At 41.6% G+C, this 8087-nt stretch overlaps 1 protein-coding gene across 11 annotated transcripts in view; it reads right to left on the reverse strand.

Moving 5' to 3' along the window:
• The window catches only part of BIN1 (bridging integrator 1), a 75205-nt gene that overhangs the window by 66476 nt on the left and 642 nt on the right, over positions 1-8087 (reverse strand). The window lies entirely within an intron of this gene.

Here is an 8087-nt window from a genome sequence, read left to right on the forward strand (position 1 = left end):
TTTATGCATTTTGTGTAAATGCAATTCTTTATTCATGCAGATAAGAAGACACAAAAAATTAAATAACTTATAGCTTTTAATTCATTTATGGGTATGCAGGTCACTTTTAATCTTAAAACAGCACCAACCCTAACTAGTTGATGGTGTCAGCTCATCACTGTAATAAATAACTCCAGATATGCAAATTTTGACTTCCTGAAAAAAGTGAACAGATTTCCAATCTCCAGCCACTCAATGTCTACAGAACAGAAACAGGGTCTTAAACTCAGTTCACAACAACCTGTGACCTGGAAGTTCTACCAATCGGTCATTTAATTTTAACAAGGAATTCCCAGAACCTCACAATGCATAAAATCTATCTGGGTCTTCCTACCAGGATTTTGTGAAATGCAGCAACCCAGTGAAATGATAAATTATGTAAGAGTGTTTATTGATGTGTTTCTGTTATGGGTTCTTGACGACAGCACTTCAATACTTGTATGGAATGTTTTATGCAGCAGGGCCTTTTCCACTGAGTTCAAATGATACTTCAAGATCCAGTACCTGCAAGGTAATGCATCCATTGTGTGTTGGGTTAAGGTCAGCATGGCACCACCTCCAAAATCTGACATGTATTGGTATTTCTGATGCAGCGATCCACAATGCACTGTGCAAACAAACTACAACACATGTATGTTGGGTTAATGCATTGGGGAGCAATTGCCAATCAATTGCAACCTACATAGTATGTCCTAACAACCATGCCACACTAGAAGGTCAAAATGGGTCAAAATTTGGTGAAGGTTAGCAATAGATTTTGGAATCTGTGTCATTTAGTATTTTTGCCATTTTAAACCTTAGCAGCCAAGACATAGGAGAAAAAAAAAGAACTACCAACAAGTGAAAGGATTACTATATACGGTGCAAGGATTCTGCAAGGATGGAAGAGAACATCCATTGGTCACAGTAATGTTACAGCCCGATGTATGGTCTCATCCCAGAAAAATCCAATTCACACAGGTGGGGTCACAGATTCAAGTCTCTGCATCAAATCATCACCATTAAAATATGTGAACCCAAACGATAATTTATTTGCTCCAAAAAAAGGAAACAACAAAAAGTAAGGGTTTGTGGCAAGGGACTGGTGCACGAAAATAATTTATCACACACACAAGTTATACGAACAAAGATCTCAAAATTGTTAATAGAATAAACTGACAAAGGGTTCCCATAAAGAGGAAAGGAAGACAAAGGTTATGAATTGAGAATTATGAAACTTCTCCAAAAAACTTTCACCAAAGGGAACTTTCTTCAAGGGATACGGGAACATTTATTAAGAATAAATATTCCCTTAGTTAGGATTTTGTTCTCATTTTATCCTGTTTTTGAAACTTCAATACACTTGAGGACTGGCAAACCTATCTAGGAGGATAGAGAAATAGGTTTCACCCTGATAACCTATTTGCTTTATTTTTGGTCTTTTAAATGTAGCATTGAAACGGTTTTGTTTTACCTGGTTAAGAAGTGAAAAAAATATACCTGCTGACCACCAATTTTCCAAACTCTCTTCTTTAGCACCCACACTAGTCATAGATGGGTGGACATGTTCCAGGGTGGCAGAACACCCCACCTAGGAGGCTTTCCTGGTCCATAGACAGGACCTAAGTAGGCTACAGGTCCATCACTGCTCCCACAGGTCTCATAACACACAAGCTCTCATCTCTTTTACTCCAGGGCCTTATGGGGAGAAGAGGACAACTCCTTTTAGAACACAACCAGATCCCCCAAGTTCTCCTCTCCTTGCTGCCTCTTCCTATCTCCACCAGCTCTGCACTATTGATTTTGCTCCAGCCATAGTCAACCCCGTACTCCTAAACTTCATCAACCCTGCACCCATGACATTGACCAAATTCTTTCTAATTGGTCTTTATAGTGTGGCATTAGTAAATGGAGCCCATACAACTTCAAAATGTTGAGTCTAAACTCTCTACAATGTTCCATCTCAATTGCACAGACAAAGTTCAACACAGATGCACCTTAAATGTCATGATTCAGGTAGGGTCAAAAGCATTGGCAACAAGAACAGTTTCCGTTTGGATGGTCTACACAACTGGGAAGACCAGAGATTCATCCCAAGAGGAAAATATGAAACCCCCTGGAGGAGCAAGGCCAACACTGAACACTGCCTTTATCCCTCACCCAAGCAAGAAGCTCCAAACAAAGTGTACATTGAAAATTTTCTTTTGCAGGCTCATCCAAATGGTTAGCACTTTTGCAGCACTGGTCCCAGGTTCGAATCTCAGCCAGGTCACTATCTGCATGGAGTTTAAAGGTTCCTCCTGTGTTTGCATGGGTTTCCTCCCATATTCCAAAAACATGCCATTAGGTGAATTGGCTTCTTCATCCAAAAACTGACCTTGGCCTATGTTACAGACATATGACTATGGGGGGGGGTATCCTCCCTGGGATGTATCTCAGATGTATAGCAATATTACCTTCTCCTGAGTTTGTCACGTGGATATTTTCTAACTGTCAAAATACATGAACTATTTTTTTCACTGGCAATTTAAAAGCCAATTTATACCCTTTTCCACATATAAAAAGGAACCCCTACCAAACTCTCAGGAGGAACCCTGGTTGAGAAACGCTGGTCCAACGCATGCCCATGCAGGAAAGTCTGATGGAGTCTCCTAGTAGCCCACCCTCCCCTAGTAAAGTATACTCCGTTATTCACTTTAAATCTTTACTTTTGGAGTCCACCAGTACTAAGATTAACTTGTACATATAAACTTACTGCTTCTTTCTCATTTATGAGCCTAGTGATTGGTCATTCATTAAAGTGAACTTTGATCTCACCACATTTAGCGATTTCAGGGCTCTGCATAGCACTCTGGCTGATCACTTCCCCTATCAAGAAATTAAATGGGAAAGACAGGGCTGTAACTCAACCCTGAGTCCACTGCTGCACAAGCCTTCATATTAATCATGGAGACAACCCAGTACTACCTCCATCACCACAAAACGGCACAATGGTGCCCAATCTCCTGGAAGAACTGTCCACATGGTGAACACCTTCTAAAAGCTCAACAAATACCTTTACATAAAGCCAGTCACTAATCATGGTAACATGATTTAATGTTTGACATTTTAAATTTTAAATATTTCTAAATGTACAGCTTTGGATAAAATAATACTTGGTAATCCTCCCATAGGGCCCCCCCATCTTCCAGCACTGCCATATGGGCTTTAGTTTATTTTTTTCTTACCAAGTGACATATGTTTATGGTATAAAGTAATTTTCTAGGGCTGGTTTCTATTGATGTATTTATATTCATGATGTAAATAAGGTTTTTTGTTATATATTCTTTAGGTTTTTATTCAAAACAGCTGTCAATTTCCAAGTACACAGGCAGAATCCTACATATAATGAATATCTATGCATAGCCTGTGCTGGAGGTCACCCAGCTGTCGTATTTCCTTCAGCACCTGTGAACAGGTGCAAACACTGACAATTTCTGCGTCTCAGCACTGAGAGAAGGGTCTGGAAGAGTCACGAGAGAGAAGCAAGAGGGGGCCCCCGTAAGGCCATGTCACACAGATTTAGCTCTCCGTTTGATCCACACCAGCAGTTGTCTTCATCACTGAAATAAACCTGGCCTAGATTCATCTCCATGCATGGACAAATCAAGAACTGCAACAAATACATTGCTGCAAAGCTTATATATTCTTTGCTCCCGTTAGATCTTTTCTGTCACTCTGAACAAAGCATTAGGCTACAGCACAGATTAAATATGAAATTATAAAAAGTGTTTCTGGAGCATGGCAACCTGCCTAGGTGGAGGCCCCTGGCACCAGGCACCAGTTATCAGCAATGCCAATGTTCTGGCAGGAGATTAAGAAAAGGAATTGGGGAACTGGAAAATGTCACAAAGTCATAAATTATGAATTTAAGATAAGAAAAAGCTTCTCAGTCCGTCCTCTTAACCCTCAGAGCATGTAGTTGCTGACTGGGGAATATTTCCCACACCATACAGAAGCAGCAGCCTCTATCTTTGATGAATCTTTCCATTCCCAAACAAAACCTTTTTTTTTTTTTTACATCAAAAAGAAAAATCAGACTGGCGGGTCACCCACAAATGAGTGGAATTTTATATTCTAGAACCACTAATGTGGCTTTCCGAGGCCTCAGAAGAAAATGAAGTCTCTGATACGCACAGAAGTCAGCTGAAGGTTTGCGGAGATGTCAAAAGACACATGTCTTGTGTTGAGACCACAACATGCAAGTGCTTTGTGTCCTTGGGGAATCCTGAGAAAGTTACAAAAGTTTTATAGGGTGCAGCTATTCACAGATTAAAAACATTAGAGTATGGCATCAAAGCCAAAAATTGCAACCATCTCCAAACTTTGGAGAAAGCACAAAGAGTTTGATGAGGGTCAGGAAATGTTAGTGCATCACTGCAAGACCCTTATATAATAATACATTAAAGCTAAACACACATCTATGGACACGGATGTACCTGTCAAATGATTTTCATTTCAATCTAGGTTTGAAATATACAAAGCACAGATGCACAGCTTCTGGCATGGCAGGACACCAGATTTTTCTGTGCTGCAGTTCAGTAACACTTACAGGTCTGGTCCCTTTCCAAAGCTATGAATGGGCAGTGAAGAAGCGTGGAGCTGCAATATTTTACATATTTGGCATCTGCCTGGAAGTTCAGTGATGAGTTATTTCTTCTAGAAATAAAGTGAAATAATTTAATCCTATGGCTGCTGTTGGTTGACACCATTGCCCTTTGTACCTTTATCAGCCACAAACAGCAACAATCAGACTTACAATCAAACAACTAGAATGTTTGCACCATGCAGTGGCTATGAGGCAGTACTATTCTAAACCATAAAAGAAAAAGAGGTGGAAGATTAGTTGATTGTTTACTTACTATGGGTCTATCGACCAGGGCAGAGCAATAATGTGCAGCTGCAGTAACCACAACAGCCAAGTTATAGTTTGCTCAAATCTGGGTGATTTTGCATAAAATAAATGCTTAATTCATGAAAATTTTTAATATTTGTGGCTGCTTTCCCAGCACCTACATCAGCAGTAGCAACAGACGTCACGGGTCATTTTGTTACTTTTCCCCTATTGTACGTTAGGTGAATGATGAATTACAGCATGGAATTAATCACCTACCAATTGTATAAAGGCAGGGATACCTACAATTTATACAACAGGAGCCTAGCATGGAAATTCTTGCAGCTCAATATCCAACCCAGCTTGTCACAACCTTATGGGTCAGATGCCACCCACAGGGCCAGCCTAGCTTAACATCACCTTGAAGGGCAGCACAGCTTGCCACCTCCACAGCAGCCTAGCTTGCCACCATCTCTAGGACCAGATACCACCTTCATGGACAACCCAGCTTGCCACCTCCTCACCAGCCTAGCTTGCCACCACTTTGAGGGCCAGATACCACCTTTGGCGCCAGTCCAGCTTGTTACCTCCTCATGAGCCTACCTTACCACCACCTGGGGGGGCAGATACCACCTTCAAGGCTAGTCCAGCTTGCCACCTACTCACCAGACTAGCTTGCCACCACCTCCAGGGCCCGCCATCACCACTTGGATACCATCTCTAAAGCTAGCCTAGGTTGCTACCACCTCAAGGGCCAGATACCACCTCCAAGGACACCACAGCATGCAAAAATCATATTTGCACAGTTCAGTTTGTGGAAACGTAAGCCTACGCATCTCATGGTTCAAATTGTGCCTTTCCATTACAGACCCAGAACGTTAATCTATTCAACCAATGCCAACCCAGGATATTTGGTAAATGGGTAAAAATGTGTTTAAGTCTTCAGTAATCATCACACCAACATTTAATTCCTACACAAACAACTATCATTCCACATTTTTGTTATGTTGGGGTGGGGTCTTAATAGCCATTATTTCAGTATGTGTTTGGTAAAGCAACTCAAAGTTTTGCAGCTGAGAGAACCCTACGAGTACATCGCTGGAGCCATTCCCAGTTACAAAATCTTTCCCAGAAGCTGTTTATTTCTAGGGAAAAATCAAATTGCTGTCAATGGAAGGTCATAGCAATTGCAGGCATTCATTGCGCAGTCGCCAAGTGATTGACTTTCAGCAACAGTTGCAGCTGGCTACAAATGTCAGATTCAATATCTACCATGTAATACCACGGTGGCAATTTATAGTTGCCTAGATAAGTATGATGACTTCAGAAATAACTTGTGGCCAGCTTCAGAAAACGGTAAGACTACTGCAAAAGTACCAATGAGACATCCCCAAAACTTCTGGAACACAAAAAAATTTCCCCAATGCCCAACTATAATGTGGACAGTTTTCCAGTTATTCCACAAATCTCAAACCCCCACAGATTATTATACATAAAATACATAAAATAAATGTACATAAAATAAAAGTAAAACCAGATCCTATGGCCCCCAGCAGTCACACTGAACATGTGTTAGGCAAGCGCTAATTTAAAGAGTGCTACAGGAAACATTTGTTGCTACAGATTCCAGCGCATGTAATGTATTACAAGAGCACACGGATTATAAATAGAATGATGAGTCTCCGATATCCATTCCTCCAAAACCATCTGTGACCTCTGATCTGCTTCTAACACACGCCTGACTCAGACCTTCTGTCATACATCAATCAAGGCGACCAAGGTATATCGCCAACGTGTTCTGGGGCGTCGGACAATACAAGGGTCAAACAAGACCATGCAAAATCATAAACCACGCTAGAATGGCCAATGTTAATTAGCACATACATTCATTAGAGATGAAGCCATTTTTAATCAATTTGTTTGATTGAAAATTTTTTTTCTAAATTTGGGTGGAATGTAAAGAATGGGTCTGATGTGTCTATGCACGAGATAGATTATAAGGAAACAGACCACTACAGAAGCAAAAAGATCATAGATATGAGATGGATAGAAATATGGAGGAGAACGAGACGATTAGAACCATATAAGATCACACCGTGTAATAATGTAGTAAAAACACCACTTTCTGGTCTACACCATTATAGAGGAGGTAGAAGGTTTCTGCACTATGTAAGGAATAAACAAGTAGAGAGTCTCCAGGGGAATTACTGGGATGTGTAGTGCTGCAGTAACTAGACAGGAAATGCTAGATAATAATAATATAACATGGCAGAGGTGGAGTGCTGGAAATGTCATTGAGGCTGCTAACCTCATGTTAACATGGTCACAGTGGTATTTGTAGTTCCCCAGCAACCTCATGGTAACCTTTCCAACAATCTCACTGCAGAGACAGCTGTCATTGTAATTGCAGTCTCTCAAATCCAGCCCCATCCCCAGGGCAGCCTGGGATTTACAGTTCCCTGACAGCTGACTCTAGCATGCCATGATATTGCACAGGCTACAGAGGACAGTAGAGCGTCTGCAGCATGTGTCACCTCCAATCTACAAGACAGACTCTGTATACCCCCTTCATGTCTTGCTGATCTTGCAAACCTTTGATCTTGCCCATAAACAGGATGTATGGTCCTTAACATCTGTGTGCCTGTTCCTGCAGATCTTTACAATTTTCCTGTAAACTTGATACCTCTTCAAAAAGGCACTGGTGGATCCCCAAGCTGTGGATCTGTCATGCCCCATACATAGGGTTCATAATCTGCAGTTTTCCATGGGATAGTTCCCCCTTCTATCAGGAAACAGTGGCTCCCTAGCCTCTACACCCCCATTCCAACAAGCACTAGGTTATCCCTAGCTCCCAGATCGGTTTCCCCATACACAAATTCCCTGATCTGCAGCTTTCAGCAAGAGCCAATGGACCATCAGCCTCTACATGCCTCCTCCAGCATGCAATAGTCAGACCCCAGGCTCTAGAAGTCTCCTTCAACAGACAATAGTGTATGGTCAGCCTTTAAAATCTTCCCCAAACAGGCACTGGTGGATACACAACCTCTAGAAGCCTTCTTCAGAAAGAACTGATCCCCAGACCCTGGATCTGTCACGTCACATACACTGGCTCCATGCTCTGCAGCCTTCCATGAGCAAGATGCCTCCTCAAGCACACATTGGGGGCTCCCCAGCCTATAGACCCCTCATCCAGCAC

The sequence above is a fragment of the Pyxicephalus adspersus genome, chromosome 7 (assembly GCF_032062135.1).
Source record: "Pyxicephalus adspersus chromosome 7, UCB_Pads_2.0, whole genome shotgun sequence".
Lineage (NCBI taxonomy): Eukaryota > Metazoa > Chordata > Amphibia > Anura > Pyxicephalidae > Pyxicephalus > Pyxicephalus adspersus.